This window comes from Chiloscyllium punctatum, chromosome 32 (assembly GCF_047496795.1).
Source record: "Chiloscyllium punctatum isolate Juve2018m chromosome 32, sChiPun1.3, whole genome shotgun sequence".
NCBI lineage: Eukaryota > Metazoa > Chordata > Chondrichthyes > Orectolobiformes > Hemiscylliidae > Chiloscyllium > Chiloscyllium punctatum.
In genome coordinates, this window is record NC_092770.1 from 43,594,470 (window position 1) to 43,618,631 (window position 24,162).

A 24,162-nucleotide genomic window follows, 5' to 3' on the forward strand; every position below is an offset into this window, starting at 1 on the left:
CTCCTTCATCAAGGTAGCTAATGGGACAGGATTATAGGACACAGAATTTATAATTAAAGATAAAAGTGTCATACAACTGATGCAATATATTGAACAAACCTGTTGAAGGGCTTTTGCCCGAAACGTCGATTTCGCTGCTCGTTGGATGCTGCCTGAACTGCTGTGCTCTCCCAGCACCACTAATCCAGTATTTGGTTTTCAGCATCTGCAGTCATTGTTTTTACCTTGTTGATTTTAAACCTAGATTGCTGTTAAGTCTTTAATCGCTTGTACGGGTTGCAGGTCTGGATTCATTAATATGTAAGTTGTATGACACTTGGATCTTTTACTTTAAATTCTGTGCCCTATGATCCTGCCCCATTAGCTACCTGATGAAGAACCAGCGCTCCGAAAGCTTGTACTTCCAAATTACCCTGTTGGACTGTAGCCTGGTGTGTGATTTTGAACTTTATCCACCCCAGTCCTACACCGGCAGCTCCACATCATGGCTACCATCAACACCTCCAACTGCCAGGTCAAAGTGGAGAGGATCTCCAAAATGATTGTGCATATAGACATACACACCAAGTTTCTGCAGAAATGCAAGAAAGCAGGAAAGATTCCAAAACGACTACAGATCACGAACCCTCTCAAGATGACCTACAACACAGGCTATGCTGAGAGACTTTTGCAATCACACCTCTTGCAAACACCTCAATCATTTTTTACGCGAATTCTATAGCAGGCATAACCTTGAAATTGAGATAGAGTCCATATTCTGAGCTTGCACACAAGATACATCAATATAGTTACGAGACATTGCCAAGCAGACAAGGTGATGGAACTACACCACCTACATGCACACCAAGAACAAGAAACTGGAGAAACTTGGCATCACCACCAGCAGTAGCCAAGCATCCCCTGGCACCACCATTGAAAACAGTACCACCATGGGGATATCGATCATCAACTTATTGGACCACACTCTTCAACCGAAGAGATTGAAGTTCTCAGCTAAGTGTTCAATTTTTGCTGTTTCCCCACAGTCCAGCCTGTGGGATCCTCAGACTCTATTTCCTACCAGATCCTAGTGAAGGAGCTTGCAAGATCTCGTGAGATGTTGGGCAAGCAGATAGAGGAAAAGCTAGCCCCGATCTCTATCATGCTGCAGAAGCATGAACAGTAGCTGGGAGACCTGGAGAAAAGGACAGATGAAGTAGAATACAGAATCGCAGTGGTGGAAGCTGATAACGGTTCCTCCAAGAATAGGATCCAGAGTTGATCGGGTTGATGACCTCGAGAACAGGAGCAGGAGAAAAAATATTCGGATCATTGGTCTGCCAGAAGGTAAGGAAAGTGAGCGGCTGGTGGAACTTATTGAGGACTGGTTGCTGAAATTCCTTAACTTGGAGGCTGGAATGAGAGGTTTGAAGATTGAGAGGGCTCACCGGACCACGGTGCAGAGGTCAGGTCTGGACCAACGTCTTCATCCTATCTTGGTGCAGTTTCATCACTATAGGGATAAGGAGCGAATCATGGAAGCTTTCAGAATCCAGGGGAAGAATACAAAGACCCTAGTTTACGAGGGCTCTAAGATCATGTTCTTCCAGGACTTCTCAGTAGCGGTGATCCGGAAAAGAATATCCAATGACAGCGTCAAGAGAAGACTGAGGGAACTCGGGATTCAGTACTCTCTGAGATATCCAGCAGTGCTTCAGATCACTTTAGATGGATCTGTACATCTCTTTGACACATTGGAGAAGGCAAGAGACCTTGTGGACAAATTAACTTAATCTGAACAATTCAGTACGTACAAATAGGAGTGTTGTTTGGGTATGTCTCTGTTTTTCTTTAAAACATAAGGAAGTCCAGTCATGGCTCTTTTTTCCCTTTTTTCATTACTGGTAATAATCTGGTCTAAACTATGTTCGGGGCAGTTGGGATGTGTACTTTCAATTTCTAATTTAAGTTATACCAAAGGATGGGTGGGGGACTTACTCATTTTTTTTCAAAATTTCTTTGTTCACATTGCTATTCCATGGTGTATTTTTTTTCTTTTCTGCTTGTGTTTGCAGTGCAGCTCTAGCTAGGAGGAGGGAAAATGGTTGGGATGCCTAGATGCCTACTTATGGGCAGTTTATGCCCAGTTCAGGTATTTAAATGCCCTGCCTGCAGTATTGGCAGCGGGATGGGAAGTTGGATTCTGAGATGTGTAAATGCCCCCTTTGGGCGGGGGTGAGTTCCCCTATTCAGCTTCATTGGACTCTATATTTTGGTTTGTTTTTTGCTTTTTGTTGCATATAGTTTTTGAAAGCTTTGTAGGTTTGTTAACTGTAGTGGTTTTAGTTTATGTTGTTTTATATGTTCGATGGACCTTGCCACACTAAGGCTCAGCAATTTGTAATCCGAGTTCCTCCTAACTGGAATTTAAATGTTACTGCAGAAGGTTATGGCTAATGACTTGATTAAATGGTGTACCTGGAACATCAAGGGGAGTCACTCACCAATTAAGAGGAAGAAGGTACTTTTGAGTCTTAGAAAGGAAAAGATGGATATTGCTTCATTACAGGAGAACACTTGGATGATAGGGAGCATTTGAAGTGACAGCAGAGTGGCTTTGATCGAGTTTACTTTTCATCTTTTAATACCAGAAGTAGGGGAGTGGCTATATTGGTTCGGGAGGAATCTCCCATTTAAGCTACTAGAGTGTGTTAAAGACATACACACACAGGAGGTTTGTAATCCTCAAAGCCCTGATAAATGGGGAATAATATGGTGTTTTAAATGCTTATTGTCCTCTGGCCCATCCCCTCAAATTTCTGGTTGATGCATTTTTGAAAGTGATCAGTCTTGAGTCCTGGCATATCATTATGGGGGAGATTTTAATTGTCTAAGGGATCCCACAGTAGACATGTTGCCCAATGGTTCCTCGATACCCTCTTACAAACTAAACAGTTAGTGGATCTGCATGTGGAGTTAAGGTTGGTGGATGTCTGGAGGCACCTCCATCCTACAAGCAGAGATTTTACATTTTTCTTTCAATTCACACAGATGGAATATTGCGTGCAATTCTGGTCTCCTTCCTATCGGAAAGATGTTGTGAAACTTGAAAGGGTTCAGAAAAGATTTACAAGGATGTTGCCAGGGTGGAGGATTGGAGCTATAGGGAGAGGCTGAACAGGCTGGGGCTGTTTTCCCTGGAGCATCAGACGCTGAGGGGTGACCTTATAGAGGTTTACAAAATGATGAAGGGCATGGATAGGATAAATAGGCAAAGTCTTTTCCCTGGGGTCAGGAGGTCCAGAACTAGAGGGCATAGGTTTAGGGTGAGAGGGGAAAGATATAAAAGAGACCTAAGGGGCAACATTTTGACACAGAGGGTGGTGCATGTATGGAATGTGCTGCCAGAGGAAGTGGTGGAGGCTGGTACAATTGCAATATTTAAGAGGCATTTGGATGGGTATATGAATGGGAAGGGTTTGGAGGGATATGGGCCAGGTGTTGGCAGGTGGGACTAGATTGGGTTGGGATATCTGGTTGGTTTGGACAGGTTGGACCTAAGGATCAGTTTCCATGCTGTACATCTCTATGACTCTATGGCTATGTCACACCAGGCTTCAAGCATACTAGAGCATTGTAGTGGGTCAATGGAAGGGATTTTGTGTGTAAGGGTGGAGAAGGACCTGGTCCCTCTTCTTCTTGGCCTGCCCAGTGTATTCCCTGTCGATGCACATAAGAAAAAAGTTTTCAACTTCCTCATTTTCTGCGCAAAAAAGAATATCTTGTTCAGTTGGGTATCCAACAATCCCCTGATACTGTCAGGTTGGCAGAAGATTGTTATGGAACATATACCCCTGAATCTTTTTACAAGTATGGTACATCACAAAACTGAGAATTTCTGTAAGACGTGGCAGCCATTTTTGAAAAACCTGGATACAGATTTGTCTGCTACACTACTTAGGGCCTTTATGTAGCTGTAATGATTGTGCTTTATGAGTCCAATATCCAGAGAGGGGGAACTGCAAACTTATGAATAGGTGAAAATTAATACTCTCGATATTCAAGAGTTAGTGTTTTGTTTGGCTGAGTTGTGTTATTACTATTTATTAGGTTGTTGTTAGTTATTATTTATTTATTTCAGTAGTTAATGGGTTTTAAAAAATTTTTAAAAATACATATTTATATATTTGTACATGAGGGCGGTTTGGGTTTTTAACACTTTTTTGCCATTCTTTCTTTGTATTGTTTTGAATTGTATTGTTTTGTATTATAAAATGGTATTAAAAAATCTATTTTTCAATAAATATATATTTTAAAAATATACAAAAACAGCCATCCTCAATGGACAATCCCTACACATACACGGGATCTGTTCAGATGAGGAGGAATGCAATGGACACTTGAAGGTGTTGAAGATGCCCTCATAAGAACAGGATATGATGCTCAACTCATCGATCACTAGTTCCAATGTAACACAGTGAGCAACCGTAATGACCTCCTCAGGAGACAGACACAGGATGCGACCAATAGGGGACCCTTCGTTTTCCAGTATTTCCAGAACACGTTCTTTGCAGCCTGCAGAACCTTTTCGATGAGGATGAGCACCTCGCCAAAATCTTCCCTATGTCTCCACTTCTCACTTTAAACAACCACCAAACCTTAAATAGACCATTGTTTGCAGCAAACTACACAGCCTTCAGGATATCATCAATCATGAAATCATACAACCCTGTTATGGCAACCACTGCAAGATGTGTCAGCGTGTCAACATGGATACTACCATTACATGTGGGGACACAACATGCATGGCAGGTACTCATGTGACACGGCCAATGTTGTCTATCTCATACGCTGCAGACAAGGGTGCCCTTGGGCATGGTACATTGGCAAGACGCTACGACAACAGATGAATGGACACTATGCAACAATCGCCTCACAAGGATGTTCCCTCCCAGTTGGGGAACACTTCAACGGTCATGGACATTCTGCCTCAGATCTTCAGGTGACTATACTCCAAGGCTACTTTGGGATATGCAACAATGCAGAGTCGCCGAGCAGAGGCTGATAGCCAAGTTTAGTATTCATGAAGATGGCCTCAACTGGGACCTTGGGTTCATGTCACACTACAGGTGACCCCACTACACTGTACACTCTCACACAAACACATACACACACGCGATTACACTCACACAGACTGTCTCTCATGCACATGCTCTCTCTCAGACACACAGACTCATGCTCACACGCACAACCCCTCACACGCACATACACAGTCACACACTCTTATCAAGCATACAAACACAGACACACACACACACACACACGTAAGTCTATCGGATGAACTTGCATTTGCAGATACATCCTATTTTGCTTAAAAAGCTTTTCAATCTGTGGGCAGTCACTCCATGTGACATTTTATCAATTGCTACTTTGGAAATAGAACTAGTCTGACACCTCCACGTCCTCCTATTGGTCAGGGTATCTGGGCCCCGCCTCTACCCCTCATTCTATTGGTCAGGATGTCCAGGCCCCGCCTCCCCGCGTCCTCCTATTGGCCAGAGTATGCATGCTCCGCCCTGGTCACCCCGGAAGCTCCGGGAGCAGCTCTCTGTCTTTCATGGTATGTTTTTCTAGATGCAGCAGCGACGCTGCCTCTGCCTGTGTGTGTTTTAGTGGGGGATAGAGGACAAGACAAGCCGATCCCGGAGGCTAGCGGATTATGTGTCCGGAGCAGGAGCAGTTTGTCTCCCACCCACTGCAGTCTCTGCTCAGGTACCAGCTTGCAACTGTCCTCTCATTATTGCAGTTATTCGGCATTTGTAAACACAGTTCAGAATTAGAACTAATTGTGTGAGAATAACAAGGCGAACGCCTCAGTAGAGTCCTGTCCGTTTCTGGGTCTGCGGGATTAGGGGGGCAGGGTCTTACTGATTTGCTTTGAATGGATAGAGATTTGTCTTCTTTGTAATTTTCAAACTAAGAGCGGGACGGGAGCAGTTGCTGTAACGGCAAGATGAAGAGTTTTCTTTGTTTAACTGACAGCATTTGCCGTAGTTAAAGAAACAGGTGGTCGCTGAGATACAGTGACAAGAATAAGGATATTCATGCGAGAGTTTGGCTCCACTAATCTCCAAAAGAGGACTCCAGTCTCAACATTTAAAAAGACACCGCTTGAGAAATCTTTACGAGGTTTCTGAGTGATCTTTTCTTGCTTTGTGAAATAACGGTTACATTAGATCTCATGTAAGTTAAAATCAATGTTTTAAATTTCCTACATTACAATGACGGCTACAATTTAAAAACACTACTTTAGCTGCAAGGATCTTTGAGTTTGTGGTGCTTCAGAAATGGCAAGGTTCCTTTTAAATTAACTAAGCTCTCTGCCCTGAGACAGGAATGAAGTCCAAGTACAATGTTTGGGTCCGGCAATATCAGAGGGAATGGGGTCTGTGGACCAGGGAGACAATAGCTGAGGAACATCTCTCATTCCTTTCTTCTCTTTCCCATTCACCACCCCTTTTCTTGGGATTCACTAATACTTAGTCAGGCATATACTGTATTATGTTCCCTCAGAATAAAGTAACTAGAAAATCAGCATCCAATCAGATCAGGTAACCATGAGATTTAGATTCAAATCATGATCCCAACCGTATTCATCTCTTGCTGGTTTTAGAATTGCATCTATTTGAATGGACCTAGGAATACTTGCATTTCAAGACATCATAAATTTGCTTCAGATTTCCAGCCTGCACATTGCAGTGACTTTATTGCTTTGCACTGACAATGATTCCTTATCACAAAACAACTATTGGACCCTTTTTCTCTGTCCACCCCTCTCAACCTCTCACCCTTGCAATGTACAGCCCTCCACTCCCTCCGCTCCAACCCCAACCTCACTATCAAACTGCCTCCTCCATTGCCAGACCATGGCAACATGATGCCTTGAGGAAGAGCGCCTCATCTTCCGCCTAGGAACCCTCCAACCACAAGGGATGAATGCAGATTTCTCCAGCTTCCTCATTTCCCCTCCCCCCACCTTATCTCAGTTCCATTTTGTTGGTATCACTCTGTATTAGAAACCAGCTGTCCTGTCAACTGAGCTAAACTGTTACTTTGTGTGGTCAGATGGTCAACTCTGGGTTGTCCCAGACCGTGCTGTATCGGATTGTATTCACCTTATGTGTGACCTGTGAATACGGATTCTAACTTGATGGGGTTTTTTTAAGCCCCAAACTGTGGTTGCCAAACCACTTGGTTGCTTTGTGAAGTTGAACTTCTTGTCTATTGCAGCTTCTCTAAAGCATTTCTGTTCATAAATTATGTAGTTCAAGCAGCATTGTTGTTACCACTGTCAGACAGCAACCGTTGTGTGCAGGCCTCTGACAAACTGAGCAGGGGACCATTTCCTGCTTGTCCATGTGTCACTACCTTTTCTTTCCATGCCTCTTCCTGTCACCTAGATGGATCTGTTTTTGCAAGCCATGGTGCCCTATTTACCAAGTCTATTTCTGAGTACACAAGGGCTTACATTCTGTTAGGAGAAAGTGAGGACTTCAGATGCTGCAGATCAGAGCTGAAAATGTGTTGCTGGAAAAGCGCAGCAGGTCAGGCAGCATCCAAGGAGCAGGAGAATCGACGTTTCAGGCATGAGCCCTTCTTCCTGAAGAAGGGCTCATTCCTGAAACATTGATTCTCCTGCTCCTTGGATGCTGCCTGACCTGCTGCGCTTTTCCAGCAACACATTTTCAGCTTACATTCTGTTATTCACTGATATCCATTTATGACATTGTGTCAGATTCAATAAAACTCTCTTTATCCAGCAGGCCACTATACATAGTTTACATGTCTGAATATACCCTCCTTGCATCCCCAGCTGTTATAAAGCATCTGTTCTTCAAATAAGCTAATGAACATTTATGATGTCAAATATTATCTATAGATCATAAGATATAGGAGCAGAAGTAGACCACTCAGCCCACTGTGCTGTGCCATTCAATGAGATCATTCATGATCTTAATTCTCAACTCCATTTTCCTGCCTTTTTCCCTATATGTATTGATTCCCTTCCTGATTTAAAAATCTCTGTCTCAGTCTTGAATGTACTTAACAATCCAACCACCCAACCTCTTCAGTCCTCTGTGGTAAAGAATTCCACAGATTCACTCTCCTCTAAATGAAGAAATTGCTCTTTATTTCTGCCTCATATGAGTGACTCCTTATTTTGAGATCAGTCCTTCTGTTGCTAGACTCTCCTGCAATAGAAAACGACATCTACTCTCCAAGAGACTTGTACGTTTCAATCAGAGGTCAGTTCTTATTCTTCTAAACTCCAATTAATACAGGCCCAACCTATTCAACCTCTCTCATAAGACAGTTCCTCCACACCTGGAACCAACGGAGTCAACATTCTTTGGAGTGCTTCCAATGCCAGTATTGCTGTCTTTACAAAAGGGGACTGAAACTGTTCAGGGTTTTCATGGTTTTAGTGCCTGCAGCCTTTCTGAATTTAAATAATATTCAGCTCCTCTATTCTTACTGCCAAAGTGCAGGACATCACATTTTTCGACAGTATATTTGATGATTGATTTGCTTTGATGTCTTGACCACCTGTTTCCATATTGTTCATATACTTGGCTGTATTACATTCACTTCCCTCATCAAAAACATTCATATATACTGTAAGTTGTGAACTCGGCACTGATCCCTGTGTCTCCTTATTAATTACAGGTTGCCATCCTTAAAATGACTCTCCATTATTAAGAAGCATCAAATGCAGGACCTTATCAAACCTTTTCTTGAAATTCTAAATTATTACATCCATTGCTTTTCCATTATCTATCCTGCTCAATACTCTCCTGCTTTTCAGGTGCTACCTGACCAGCTGTGCTTTTCCAGCACCACATGTTTTGACTCTGTTCTCCAGCATCTTCAATCCTCACTTTTTCCTAGTTGATTATGACCTCCTCAAAGTATTCTAATAAATTTGTCTGATAGGCTTTCTTCTGTGAAGCTATGCTGACTTTGCTGAGCTAAAAATCACACAACACCAAGTTATAGTTCAACAGGTTAAGTTGGAAGTACTAGCTGCTCCTTCATCAGGTGGTTGTGGAGCATAAGACACAGAATTTATCGTAAAAGATTGCAGTGTTATACAACTGAAATGATATATTGAACAAACCTGGATCATTGTTAAGTCTTTCATCTTTTAAAATGGGTTGCAGTTTTGGTTCAACAACAATCCAGGTTTGTTCAATATATCATTTCAGCTGACCTGCAATGTTGTCATACTCTTTTGCTTCGTAAGCCTACATTTTTGCTTTCCCAAACGCTCCTTTCCCTCCCCCAAATTAGTTTAAAGTCCTTTCTACTAGTTATTTGATTTACCAGGACACAGTCCAAGCATGGTTCGAGTGAAACCTGTCTCACTTTGACCCCACACTGGTGTCAGTGCCCCGTGAACTGAAACCCATTCCACGTGCACCAATCTTTGAGCCACATATTTAACTCCTTGACTTTATTTACACAATGACAGCATACCTGTAGTTCGAGTTGTAATCCAGAGACTAATACGTTGGAGGTTCAGCTTTTTAATTTAGCTCCTCGCTGGTCAAATTCTTTCAGCTAGAGCCTCATTTCTAATCAGTCAATGTTCTTGCTACCAGCCTGGATGACTCTCCAAATCTTTATCAAGCCCTGAGAAAATATCCTGAACCCTGGCACCCAGCAAGGCCTCCCGCTCACATCTGCAGAGGATAGTTGCTGTACGTGGCTCCAAACACTAGCCTCGCACAACTCCCAACACTGGGCGAAAGTGAGGACTGCAGATTAAGGTCAAGGTTAGAGTGGTGCTGGAAAAGTGCAGCAGGTCAGGCAGCATCCGAGGAGCAGGAAAATTGACGTTTCGGGCAGGAGCCCTTCATCAGGAAAGTTTCTCAGCACATCAGATAGGCCTCCTGAAACATCTAGAAGATTTTATACTTTAGGATTAATTCAGATAATTTTGTTATTGTGTTTATGATGTTGCATTCTTTGTGCATCAGTGTTTGCTTGAGATTTATTTTTGATGCGAGAAGTTGCTTGCATATATTCACTTTTTTTTTGGAATTGTTTGTTAATACAAAAGATTTCAAGTGAAAAAGAAGGTAGTGATGGCATTTTATGTTACCACCCTCTTGTGGCTTGAGCGCCATTTCCCATGTGGCTGTGGGCATCGTTATGACATACTGCACTGTTTGATTTTTGTGATTGTATTAAAACTCAATGTTTTCACCAAAAAAACACTGTGTGCTGCTATTGTGATCCAGTTTACATGCAAACTCAAAAATAAATACACCTTGCTGGCAGTGTGCTACGTAAGATATTAGGGTGGCAGATGAGAGAGAGGTTTTGAGGATCATCTTATAGGAGGAAACAAGGCAGAGAGGTTTCAAAATGGTTTAGAACATAGAACAATAGAGCGCAGAACAGGTCCTTCGGCCCTCGATGTTGCACCGACCTGTGAACTATTCTCAGCTCATCCCCCTATACTATCCCAAAATCATCCATGTGCTTATCTAAGGATTGTTTAAATCTCCCTAATGTGGCTGAGTTGACTACATTGGCAGGTAGAGCATTCCATGCCCTTACCACTCTGAGTAAAGAACCTGCTTCTGACATCTGTCTTAAATCTATCATCCCTCAATTTGTAGTTATGCCCAATTGTACAAGCTGACATCATCATCCTAGGAAAAAGACTTTCATTTCTACCCTATCTAATCCTCTGATCATCTTGAATGTCTCTATCAAATCCTCTCTTAGCCGCCTTCTTGCCAATGAGAACAGGTTCAAGTCTCTCAGCCTTTCCTCATAAGACCTTCCCTCCAGACCTGACAGCATCCTGGTAAATCTCCTCTACACCTTTTCCCATGCTTCCATATCCTTTCCGAAATATGGGGACCTGAACTGTACACAATATTCCAAGTGTGGCCACACTAGTATTTTGTATAGTTGCAGCATGATATTGCGGCTCCGGAACTCGATCCCTCTACCAATGAAACCTAACACACCGTATGCCTTCTTAACAGCACTATCAACCTGGGTGGAAACTTTCAAAAATCTATGTACATGGACTCCAAGATCCCTTTGCACATCCACACTACCAAGAATCTTTCCATTGACCCAATACTCTGCCATCCTGTTATTCTTCCCAAAGTGCATCACCTCACATTTAGTTGCATTGAACTCCATTTGCCACCTCTCAGCCCAATTCTGCAGTTTATCCAAGTTTCCCTGCAACCTGTAACATTCTTTCAAATTGTCCACTACTCCACTGACTTTAGTGTCATCTGCAAATTTACTAATCCATCCGCCTGTGCCTGTGTCTAAGTCATTTATAAAAATGACAAACAGCAATGGTCCCAAAACAGATCCTTGTGGCACACCACTAGTAACCGGACTCCAGGCTGAATATTTTCCATCAACCACCACTTGCTGCCTTCTTACAGAAAGCCAGTTTCTAATCCAAACTGCTAAATCACCCTCAATTCCATATGTCTGCATTTTCTCCAACAGCCTACCATGTGGAACCTTATCAAAGGCTTTGTTGAAGTCCATGTATACCACGTCAACTGCCCCACCCTCATCTACATGCTTGGTCACCTTCTCAAAAAACTCAATGAGGTTTGTGAGACATGACCTGCCCTTGATGAAACCACATTGACTATCTGAAATCAAATTGTTGTTTGCTAGATGATTAAAAATCTTATCTCTTATAATCCTTTCCAAAACATTTCCTACAACAGAAGTAAGGCTCACTGGTCTATAATTACCTGGGTCATCTCTACTACCCTTGAACAAGGGCACAACATTTGCAATCCTCCAGTCCTCTGGTACTAAACCTGTTGACAATGATAACTCAAATATCAAAGCCAAAGGCTCTGCTATCTCCTCCCTAGCTTCCCAGAGAATCCTTGGATAAATCCCATCCGGCCTAGGGACATGTCTACTTTCACTCCTTCTAAGATTGATAACACCTGTCGTAACTAACCTCGATCCTTTCTAGTCTAATATCTCGTACCTCATTCTTCTCCTCTACAATATTCTCCTTTTCCTGAGTGAAAACCGATGAGAAATGTTCGTTTAGCACCTCTCTGATCTCCACAGGGTCCATGCTCAACTTCCCACTTCTGTCTTTGATTGGCCCTATTCTTACCCTAATCATCCTTTTATTCCTCACATACCTATAGAAAGCTTTAGGGTTCTCCTTTGTTCAATTTGCTAAAGACTGCTCATGTCCTCTCTTTGCTCTTCTTAACTCTCTCTTTAAATCCTTCCTAGCTGATCTGTAACTCTCCATCTTCCTCATCAACACACAAGCCTCCTTCTTCTTCGTAACAAGAGATGCAATTTCCTAAGGTTTCTTAAGTTCTACCCTACATTTTCTGTACTCCACTAATGCTCCTGCTGATTTGTTCCCCTTGTATCTGCGAAATGTCTCTCTTTTCCTTCTCATTGTATTGTGAATACCTCTGATCATCCATGGGTCTCTGGGCTTGTTACTCCTTCCTGTCATCCTAGAGGGAACATGTTGAGCTTGTAGCCTTCCCATTTCCTTTTTGAATGTCACCATCCCCACTACTCTTCTATAGATTTCCTTATGGTAGCTGTTACAAATCTATCTTGGCTATACCCTGCCTTATTTTACTAAAATCCGCATTCCCCCAATCCAAGTTTTGCAACTTGTCTATTTCTTTGTCCATAATAAACATAAATTGTACCATGGTGTGATTGCGACTTCTCTCACTAGCACCTCACCCACCTGACTGCTTTCATTCCCCAGAATTAGGTCTAAAACAGCTCCGCCCTTTGTAGGTCCCTCTACATTCTGGTCTCATTCTGATCTAAAGAGGCCTCCTGCACACGTTTCAAGAAATCCGCTCCATCCAAGCCCTGAACACTTTGTCTATCCTACTTACTGTTAGGAAGGTTGAAATCACCTGCTTTAATTACGCTTTTCTTATTATTTATACACGCATCCGTGAATCGTGTACAAATTTGCTCCTCAATTTCTTGATGACTCTTTGGGATGCTATAAGAAACACCTACCAATCTCTCTGTCCCTTTTTTTATTCCTAAGGTCTACCCACAAATCTTCATTTGATGACTCCTTCCAAGATGTCATCTCTCCTTACTGCAGTAACTGACTCCTTAACTTATAATTCAATGTTTTCTCTTCTTTTACCTCCTCCTCTGTCCTGCCTGAAGATCCTATATCCCAGAATGTTGAGTTGCCAATCCTACCCTTCCCTCAAGCATGTCTCTGGGACAGTTACTATATCATGATTCCATGTGTCAATTGTCATCCTTAACTCATCTCTTTTACCTATGATGCTCCTGGCATTAAAGTAAAGACCGTCCAGCCTTTCCTTATTCCCTTGAAAATTAATTCAGCTGCACCCCCTCTGAATTGATTGTTTAACTGTGTTGTGATAATGCTGCTCCTTTAACAAGGTTAGGTTGTGCTTGGTTATTTTTCAGAAGGGTCGTAAATGCATAGATTCCGATTTGTCTGGTTTGAACGGTTTCAGGGCCAATTTGATTATAGCTAACAGATACTGCCTCAGGCAAAATTCCTTCAAGTTTAAAAACAAACTTGTACAATAAAAGGGGAGCGGCCAGTTCTCCCAGCTCAGCTTTTGTCAGGTTTGAAAAATGTGATGCTGGAGAAACACAGCAGGCCAGGCAGCATCCAAGGAGCAGGAGAATCAACGTTTCGGGCCTAAGCCCTTCTTCAGGAATGAGGCTGGTGTGCCAGGTGGGCTGAGATAAAAGGTAGGGGAGGAGGGGATTTAGGGGAGGGGCGCTGGGAATATGATAGGTGGAAGGAGGTGAGGGTGAGGGTGATAGGCCGGAGAGGGGGTGGGAGCGGAGAGGTCGGGAAGAAGATTGCAGGTCAAGAGGGCAATGCTGAATCCAAGGGTTGGGACTGAGATAAGGTGGGGGGGAGGGGAAATGAGGAAGCTGGAGAAATCTACATTCATCCCGTGTGGATGGAGGGTTCCTAGGTGGAAGATGAGGCACTCTTCCTCCACCTTGGAACCCTCCAACCACACCATGCAGTTCTCACTTTCTCCTTTTGTCTGGTTTGGTTTGGTTTTAGCAAGCAGTCAGTTTTGAGGCTGCTGGTCAAGGAAACAGCTCCATGCTGACTTTCTCTCTCTCTCTCTTTTTCTTTTTCTTTCTCTCTCTCTCTCTCTCTCTTCTCTCTTCTCTCTTCTCTCTCTCTTTTTCTCTCTCTTTTTCTTTCTTTCTCTCTCTCTTTTTCTCTCTTTCTCTCTCTTTTTCTCTCTTTTTCTCTCTCTCTCTTTTTTTTCTCCTCTCTTTTTTTTCTCCTCTCTTTTTTTTCTCCTCTTTTTTCTCCTCTCTTTTTTTCTCCTTTTTTTCTCTCTTTTTCTCTCTTTTTCTCTCTCTCTTTTTCTCTCTGTCTCTCTTATTCTCTCTCTCTCTCTTTTTTCTCTCTTTTTCTCTCTCTCTTTTTCTCTTTTTTTTTCTCTTTTTCTCTCTCTCTCTTTTTCTCTCTCTCTCTTTTTCTCTCTCTTTTTCTGTCTCTCTCTCTCTCTCTGTCTCCGTCTCTGTCTCTCTCTCTGAGATCTCGCCTGCAAGAACTTGTGTTGGATTTTGCTTTTTTTTGCCAAGGGGATGTTCTAAGTATTTGGAGCAGCATCGTTACATTGCAATAGAGTTGATTGGGTTTTTAAATAGTTATGTTGTTCTCAATTTTATTTTCTTTTATTCGTGTGTAAATAAATTCTGTTTTGTTTGAAACAGAGTGGTTGGGCCAGCTGCATCACTCCCAGAATATCCACTCTACACCTGCTTAAAGTAACTAGAAAAGTTAGGGTCTGGGCTACCTTCTTGAAATGTTTTGAGGGGAATTTTTTTTTGGTCTGGCCCATAACAATTCTTTGCACGTACTCTGCTAACAGTTTTTGTCCCCTCCCCCTGCTAAACTAGTTTAAACTCCTTCCACTAGCAAACCGCCCTGCGAGAATGTTCATCCAGCTCTGGTTCAGATGTAAACCTTCCCTCTTGTGCAGGTCCCACCTTCCCCAGGTCCTAGTGGTTCAGGAATCTAAAACCCCCTTTCCTGCACCAACTGTTAAACCATGCATTCATTGGCACTACCCTATTTCTGTACTTGTTAGCAAGTGGCACTTAGTGTAATCCAGAGATTACAGCCCAAGATGCCCTATTTTATGGTCTACTGCCTAGCTCCCTGAATTCTTCATGCAAGACCTCATCCCTCCTTTCTACCCATATCACTGATACAAACATGGACCATGATCTCTACCTTATCATCCTCCCCCTTCTGGATGCCCTGCAGTCATTCAAAGACATCTCAGACCCTAGCACCAGGGAGGCAACCATGGAGTCATGTTGATGGCTATGGTACTGTAGAATCCCCTATTACTAATGCCCTTCCTCTCTTCCTTCCCTCATGTACAGACAGGCTGCTTGTGGTGCCAGAAGCTTGGTTCTGTCTGAACTCCCTGGAGGAACCAGTACCTCCTTTAGCTTCCAAGCTGGAACTGATTTACGAGCAGCACCCCAGGGGTCTCCTGAACTACCTGCCTGTTTCTCTTGGACAGCCAGGTCCCTTCACGTGCAGTGTGACCACCTCTCTACGTGTGTTATCCACAATCTCTCAGAGTCACGGATGTTCCACAGTGTCCCCAGCTGCTATTCCAGCTCTAGAATCCTGAGCTTCCAGGAGCTGCAGCTAGACACAGTTCCTGCACACAGGCTGGCCCCAGGCACTGGAAATGTGCTCAGCCTTCTACGTGGAGCAGGAGGAGACAACATGGCTTCAGGTTCTCCTACCACTACTGAACCCTTTAAATTTTAAAAAACTTTAGAGGATTTTAAAATATATAAATAACCCAAATAAGTCCATAGCCTTGCTTAAACAATGATTTACAATTTAATACAGTTTGGAATTTACTCCCCAACCAGCTGCTCCCATTGATCCCACATCACTTTCTGATCTGTGATGTCTGTTTGTTTTACTCTCCTCCCAGTGCTGCCATCGTTGCTGCTGAGTGCTACATTGCTACATAGCATGAGTGAATGTAGAGTTGTGCATGTGGGTACGAGGAAAAGTTGCTGAATGGATAGTTGCTGACCGAAGAGCAGAAAGCACACAGTACTGTTAAAGGTTAACCAGGAACACCACAAGGGTATTTGCACTCACTCACTTCACACACACACACAACTTTTGCCTTTGTCTTGACAGAGACTTCAATAATACACCTTCTTCTATAAAAGTGCATTTGTTTTCTCCAAAAAAATATCATGTGGGCAATATTTAATTTCCTTGGTGTGTATGTACCTGTAATAATCATCATTTCAAAACAAACAATTTTGTTTAATTATTGAAATTGATAAATAGAAGAGGTTGATCTTTTGATATTAAGGAACAATTGAAGGGAAAACGGAAAGTGTTATTTTGATACAATGTATGCAGTCACAGTCCAGCTTGTGATTTTAACAGGGACTGAAGTATTTGTAGATATAATTACCAGTCTGGCATAATGAGATTAACTTATCAAAATTAAAATATGTTATCAGGTTTATTGGATTAAATTTATATTTCTCTCATAAATTAGTGAAATTATTGTGGCCACAAAATCCCAACATGTTATTCTTCAGGACAGAGCAAGAAATTTAAAAATCAGTTATTTTAATAAAATTAATCAAATGAAGTAAGCGTTGATACATGTATTGCGTTATGGGCAACATCTGACCAATGTTGTGTGTTCAGCATCATGTTTCTCATCTAGATACAGGGAACATTGCAAGATGGGAACTCTGCAGACAACTTAAACATCATCATGTGGTGAACCAGAAGATGCTGTGACCCTAAAGTAATTTGTTTGTAGTTTTTAAGCATGTTACTTTCTTGAGACTGCACATTGGAAATTATGTCCTCTAATGACATTGTTGAACATTCTGTTAACTATATGAAATGTGTAATTCATAATGTTTAGATGGAAACTCTGTTTTCTACAGATGTTCAGCTCCATTGCTGGTTTGAATGTTCCAACTTGTTTCAGAATTCCTTTCTCTACCTGCATTGATGGGTTAGGCTTAAAAGGGCTTTGTTTTTAGCAACATGACCTTCATCATTCTAGACTGAATAAGCATAGATAAGCAGGATCTTGTTTATGAAGCTGATACTGTAAAGGGAAGCTAAGTACCAGTTTTGGGCACTGTGCCCTGTGCCAGTCCCTCCAGCAGGTGTCCCCACAGGCTCAACTGGATCAGACCACGCAATATCAGACACTTCCATAAAGTAAGTTGGGTCTATCGTTCACCACCAGTTAGCAATGACATATTTCTGTGATAGTAACTTGTCCCTTTGTGCTGTCACCAAGAATATTATTATGATTCATTTTTATGATCAAGCAAGAATGTTCAATATTTTCGTTTGCTCTTTAAACATTTTTAGATTTTTCGACTTTCACTTCTTCCACTTAGATCAGATTTTATTCAAGTCTTTTTCAGCAAAGTCGGCAGTTTGAGTCTTATCTTCTTTCCTTTCTTTCATTTTTTTCCTAACACCTTTGAGTTACGGAGAGGAATCAATTCAGTTTATGAAAGTCATGTTTGAACTGAGTTCTATTTCTGCAGCTGTATTCTAAGACTCTGAGACACTAATGGGTGTGGTGAAGCTCTGTGCTGTCTTACAACAGACCAGTCTATTTGATCAGTGATAGCTGCCATTAACTCTTTCGGATTTCTCTGTGGTCTGAATCCATCCTGTGGTGACTTTTCATCGCAATTTTCAGTTGATCCCTTTCTTGCCTCTTTCAATTCACTGTTGGCTTCAGTCCCTTTAACACTCAAGTGACATTCTTCCGGCTCTACAACAAGTGAGGATTTTCCCTCACCATCTCTTTCTTGCTAGAAGACTTCTCTGGTTTATATATAATTCTCTGCTTAACCATTTTCACCTTCATATCACCACCATTGGAACTTCCGTACCCCTTCACCTGCCTGCATCCTCTTAGAATCTTTCCAAAATTGTTCAGTCTGATCAACTTCTCTGCATTCAACTCAAGTTTTTTTAAATCATAGGATGAGTAATGCCCTCTGGTCTTCCTGGTCATTTCCAAGTGAAAGGAGCAGCTCTTGCATGAGCTACCTGAATGACTCGAGTGAGTCCTTTGAATATCGCAGCTGGGTTTGTTCTGGATTTGTGTGGGATATCTTCGACATTCCCCATTAGTAATCTCTGGAAACAACCAGTGCCCTGGAAAACATTTGCCGGTTCTTTTAGACCAATAAGCACTATCCTTCTCTTAGACACAAACTCCTGATGAAGCAAATATGAAAGAAGCCATCAAAACCAGAAGTTTATGGTTTTAGTGACTGTAGCAGAGTGCATTACATGGAATGGTTGGACAGATTGGGTTCACAACGCAAGAAAAAACATGGTTTCCATGGTCATCGTGTCCAGACCATTTAGGATCTGGTGTATTTCAATTAAGTCACCCTGTACTCTTTGAAAGTCTAATGAAAACAAGTCCAGTCTGTTCCTCATAAGATATCCCACTCTGGAATGACTCTAAAGCATTTACGTTCTTCTTTAAGTAACAAGGCCAAAACTGCAATGTTCAAGATGTGGTCTTACCAATGTTCTGTAGAACTGTAGCATAACATCTTTACTTGTGCATTCAATTTCTCTTCCAATAAAGAATATCATTCCATTAGCTTCCTTAATCACTTGCTGTATCTGCATACTATGAGAACAGAAGAAAAAGGAACAGGAGAAAGCCATTTGGCTCCACCATTCAATAGGATCATGACTGACCCGGCATTTCTTCATGTACATTTTCCTGCCCTTTCTCTGTAGCCCTTGATTCCCCTACTGATCAGGAATCTAGCTGCCTCAGCCTTAAATATACACATTAACTCTGCCTCCACAGCTCTCTGCTTCAAGGAATTCCAAAGATTTTTAAATCCCTGAGAGAAAAAGTCATCTCCTCTCACCCCTTCATTTTGAGGATACGCTCTATGGTTTTACACTGTCCTATGGTGGGAAACGTTCTCTCAGTATTTATCTTGTCACGTGCCTTAAGAATCCTATATGCCTCCATGTGATCACCTCTTCTTCTTCCAAACTCCAGTGAGTGGGGTCTCAACCTGTTTAGCCTTTGCTTAGTAGACAATACCTCCATACCAGGGATCATCCTAGAGAACCTTCTCTGTCTCCAACAAAATATTTTTACTTGTATCAGAGGACCAGAACTGCTCACGGCACTCCAGATGTGGTCTCACCAGCACCTAGTATGGTTGCAGTAAGACTTCCCTACTCTTATAGTCCAAACCCCTTGAAATAAGGGCCAACATTCTGTTAGCCTTCCTGATTACTTGCTGCACCTGTGTGCCAGCTTTCTGTGTTCCATGTACATGTATTCCCATGTTCCTTTGTGTTGCAGCGTTCCGCAGTTTTTCTCCACATAAATTATATTCTGTTTGTTTGTTATTGCTTCCAAAATGAACAGTATCACATTTTCCCACATTATATTCCATTTGCCATCTTTTTGTCCATTAACTTTTCTCACAACCTGCCTTTTCACTTACTTTAATGCATGAGTCACAAGAGGTATCAAGATTCCTTTGCAACTCAGCAATCCACTGTCATTCTCCATTTAGGTCATATTCTGTTTTTTTTATCCTTGTCCAAATAAGCAATTCTCACACTGTACTCCATTTGCCAGATATTTTGTCTAGTCATTCAACCCTTTTACAGCCCCTTTATATTTTCTTCACAACGTACTTTCCTATGCATCTTTGTGTCAGTTGCAAATTTTAGTCACTATGCCTTCATTCCCCTCACCAAGTCAGTGATACAAAATTGCAAAAAAAGCTGAGGTCCTAGTAGATGCCGACAAGAATCACATCCTACCAATCCTGTTTTCTACAAGCCAACTATTGTATTACCCCGCACTATGTGCTTCTACATTGCACAATTATATTTTATGTGGAACCTTGTTAAATGCTTTCTGGTAATCCAAATCCAACATGTCAATGGATCCACCACCACCACCTCTCCCAAAAAAATCCTGAATGCATATTATTGTTTCAAAGAACTCCAATAAATTAGCTAAACACAATTTCCCTTTCACAAATCCATTCTGACTCTTGCTGATTACCTTGAAATTTTTTTTGTGTCCAGCTACAACCTTTTTAATTAATTCTAACACCATTGCCATGATGGATGTTAATCTACCTGACATAGAGTTTCTTGTTTTCTGCCTACCTTCTTGGATAGAGGGATTATATTTTCTTGTTTTCAGTCTGATGGAACCTTTGCAGGATCTCGTGAATTTTGTATAATTAATACCAATGCAGCCACTATTACATTTGTTACCTCTCTTAAGACCCTCCATTTCCTTTTTTCTACTATTAATTCAATATTCTAACTCTCATGAGGGCCAACACACACTTTATTTACTCTTTCTGCTTTTTAATTGCTATCCATTTTTAAATTTTTAGCTAATGTCCTTGCATAGTCTAATTTCTTTCTCCTTATTTAACCTTTTAGTCATTCTCTGCCATTTTTTGTAGTCTGACCTGCACTCTTCTTTGCACAATCTTTCTTTCAGTTTGTTGCTTTCCTTAACATTTTTTTGTTGACCCCAGATGGTGGGTCCTCATCTTGAGAATCTCCTTTATAATAGGAAGTTACTTATTCTGAGTATTCTGAAATATCCCCTTAAATGTCTGTCACTGTGTCCCTATTGATCTATCCTCTGCTTTAATGCCAATTCACTTCAGCAAGGTCAGGTTTCCTGCCCGAGTAGTTGTCATTATTTAAGTCTAAAATACTAGTTATACATTCAGAAAATGGCTAATTTCACACCCCTGTTTAAAAAGGAAGGGAGGCAGACCACAGGAAACTATAGGCTGGTTAGCCTGATGTTAGTTGTTGGTAAAATTGTAGAGTCCATTATTAAAGGATGAGATTGTGGAGTACTTGGAGGTGATGGTAAAATGGGGCTGAGTCAGCACAGCTTTATCAAGGGGAGGTCATGCCTGACAAATCAGTGGATGTGACTTATTTGGATTTCCAGAAGGTTGCTAAATAGGCTGAGAGCCCATGCTGTTAGGAGCAAAGTACTGGCATGGATACAGGATTGGCTGACTGGCAGAAGGCAGAGACTAAGGAATTAAGAAGTCTTTTTCAGGATGACAGCCAGTGACACGTGGAGTTCTGTAGGGGTCAATGCTAGGACCTCAGCCATTCATGTTGTATGTTCGTGATCTGGACAAAGGAACTGGGCATTGTTGCTAAGTTTGCAGATGACACAAAGATAACTGGAGAGGCAGGTAATGCTGATGAAGTGTGGAGGAAACAGAAGGATTTGGGCAGGCTGTAAGAGTGGATAAAGAAGTGGCAATGGGAATACAAGGTGGGGAAGTGTAACATTATACACTTTGATTGGAAAAATAGAGGCAGAGACTATTTTCTAAATGGGGAAAATTTTCAGAAATCTTAAGGTTCTTGGAAGTCCTAGTTCAGGATTCCCTGAGGGGAACATGCAGGTTCACTTGTCAGGTAGGAAGGCAAATGCAATGTTAGCATTCACTACAATAGAGCTAGAATACAAGAGCAGAAACATACTGCTGAGTTTGTATAAGACTCAGGTAAGACCACATTAGGAATAGCATGAACAGTTTTGGGTCCTGTATCTGAGGAAGGATATGCTGGTGTTGGATGGTATCCAGAAGAGGTTTATAAGAATAAATCCTGGGATGAAGGGCTTGTCATATGAGGAATGCTTGAGGACTCTGGGTCTGTACTCGATGGAGTTTGGAAAGATGAATAGGGATCTCATTGAAACGTATAGGATGCTGAGAGGCCAGGATAGGATGCAATTAAGAGAATATTTCCAGATATAGGAAGGGCGAGGACACTAGGGCACAGCCTCAAAGTGAAAGCATCACCCTTGAGAACTGAGATGAAGTTTTTGATTAGTAAGGGGATCAAGGGTGACAGGGAGAATGCAGGAGAATTGGATTGAGAAACATATCAACCATGATCAAATGGCACAGCAGTCTGGAGACTGGCCTAATTCTGCTCCTATATTTTATGATTCTTAAGACCTACATGCTTAGCTTTGACTTGTACTTGCTCCATGTCTAAGGATGCTGGTTTTCCAATATTACGGCAATTTTCCAGAATCTAAGAATTCTTGGAAGTTTAAATATAGAAGCTATGAGCATCAGTAGGCTACTCAGCCCTGCACTTGTTCCACCATTCAATATGGTCTTGGCTGATAATCCAACTCAGTGCCCTGTTTCTGCACTTTCCCCATACTCTTCGATCCCTTTAGCCCTAAGAACCATGTCTAACTCTTTGAAAACATTCAATATTTTGGCCTCAACTGCTTTCTTCGGCAGAGAGTGCCACAGGCGCATCTGTCTTGGGTGAAGAAATTTCTCCTAGTTCGATATGACCTACCCTTATCCTTAGAATGTGCTTTCAGGTTTTGGACTCCCCACCTGTCAAGAACATGCTTCCTGTGTTTAGCCTGTCTCGTATTCTTGGAATTTCATGGATTTCTATGGCTCCCCACCTCAAATCCGGCCCTGTACAACTGCAAAATATCCCTGCTCCCGTACTCGAATCCTCTCCCAAAAAGACCAACATACTACTCGCCTTCTTCACTGCCTGCTGCATCTGCATACTTACTTTCAGCATCTGGTATACACGCTCACCCAGGTCTCCCTCCACCTCCCCCTTCCCAATCTATCACCATTCAAATAATCAGTTGCTTTCTTGTTTTTGCTACCAAAATGAATAGCCTTACATTTATCAATATTCTGCGTAATCCAAGATGGAGGACGGGAAACATTTCTGGCTGTTTCTGCTCCTTTTTTTTGAGGTATTTTAGGCACTGGAGGCAATTTCCTCGAATTCCAGGAGCAGCAATTACTGTTTTATATGCTGTTGCTTAGTTTTGGAACTTTGGGGGAAAAAAAGTCAAAACAAAAGCAGTTTTAAAAGAGGAGAGCAGACAAAGGAAACACATGGTGAGGACAGTGCAGGAGAGAGAGAGAGAGAGCCTGCACAGTTACTGCCTTTGCTGTTTGAATTCATGTATTGCTGGACATCAGAGTGCATCTGGCAAAATTAACAAACAGTGAAATTAACAACTAATCTTGGAGGAACCGGTTTGGGCAAAGTTCACAACACAGAATCAGATAAGTTAATTGTTGTTTTAAGTCTGTCCAAGAGAAAGGCTGTATTAGTGAGTACAGAGGGTTCTTTCTTGATTATATGTTTTTGGAGATAAGTCTCTTGATTAAACTTAAAATATAAGCCGTAGCTCTTAATTTAACCTGGTGCAGTGTTTTGTAGAGGAATAAGACGGTGTTATTTTCTGGGTCTGTAGATTGTGAAGGAACAAAAATGGCCTTTGCAGTGATATGTACTTCTTGTCAGATGTGGGAGTTTAAAGAGAGTTTAAGGGTTACTGCGGATTATATCTGCCGTAAATGCTGTTGGATGTGAATCTTATCAGATCGAGTGGATCGGTTGGAGAGACAGATAGAAGCGATGAGGAATTCGCAACAGCAACAGTATGTGATGGATGGCAGATATAGAAAGGGGGGAAAGTCTCAGATACAGTCACATAGATGGGATAACTCCAGGAAGGGTGAGAGAGGTCGACACCGAGGGCAGGGGTTTTTTGTGGATATACCCATTTCAAACAGGTATGCTGTTTTGGAAAATGTAGGGGGTGATGGATTCTCAGGGGAACGTAGCACAAACAGGCAAGTTTCTGGTATTGAGACTGGCTTTAATGCAATGAGGGGTACGTCAGCTTCCAAGAGATCAATTGTATTTGGGGATTCTGTAGTCCGAGGTACAGACAGACGTTTCTGTGGCCAGCAGAGAGAAAGCAGAATGGTGTGTTGTTTCCCTGGTGCCAGGATCAAGGATGTCTCTGAGAGGGTGCAGAATGTTCTCATGGGGGAGAGGGGCCAGCAAGAGGTCATTGTCCACATTGGAACCAACGACATTGGAAGGGAAAAGGTTGAGATTCTGAAGGGAGATTACAGAGAATTAGGCAGCAATTTAAAAAGGAGGTCCTCAAGGGTAGTAATATCTGGATTACTCCCAGTGCTGCGAGC

The 24,162-nt window shown here is 41.9% G+C and overlaps 1 protein-coding gene across 1 annotated transcript in view; it reads left to right on the top strand.

The window, feature by feature from the left end:
- Positions 1-5,612: 5,612 nt before the first annotated feature.
- Positions 5,613-24,162, top strand: part of LOC140458118 (DENN domain-containing protein 2A) — a 144,056-nt gene continuing 125,506 nt past the window's right edge. Inside the window, exon 1 of the mRNA XM_072552212.1 lies at positions 5,613-5,751. The gene's annotated coding sequence lies outside the window, so the exon portion shown is untranslated. The remainder of the gene's footprint in view (positions 5,752-24,162) is intronic.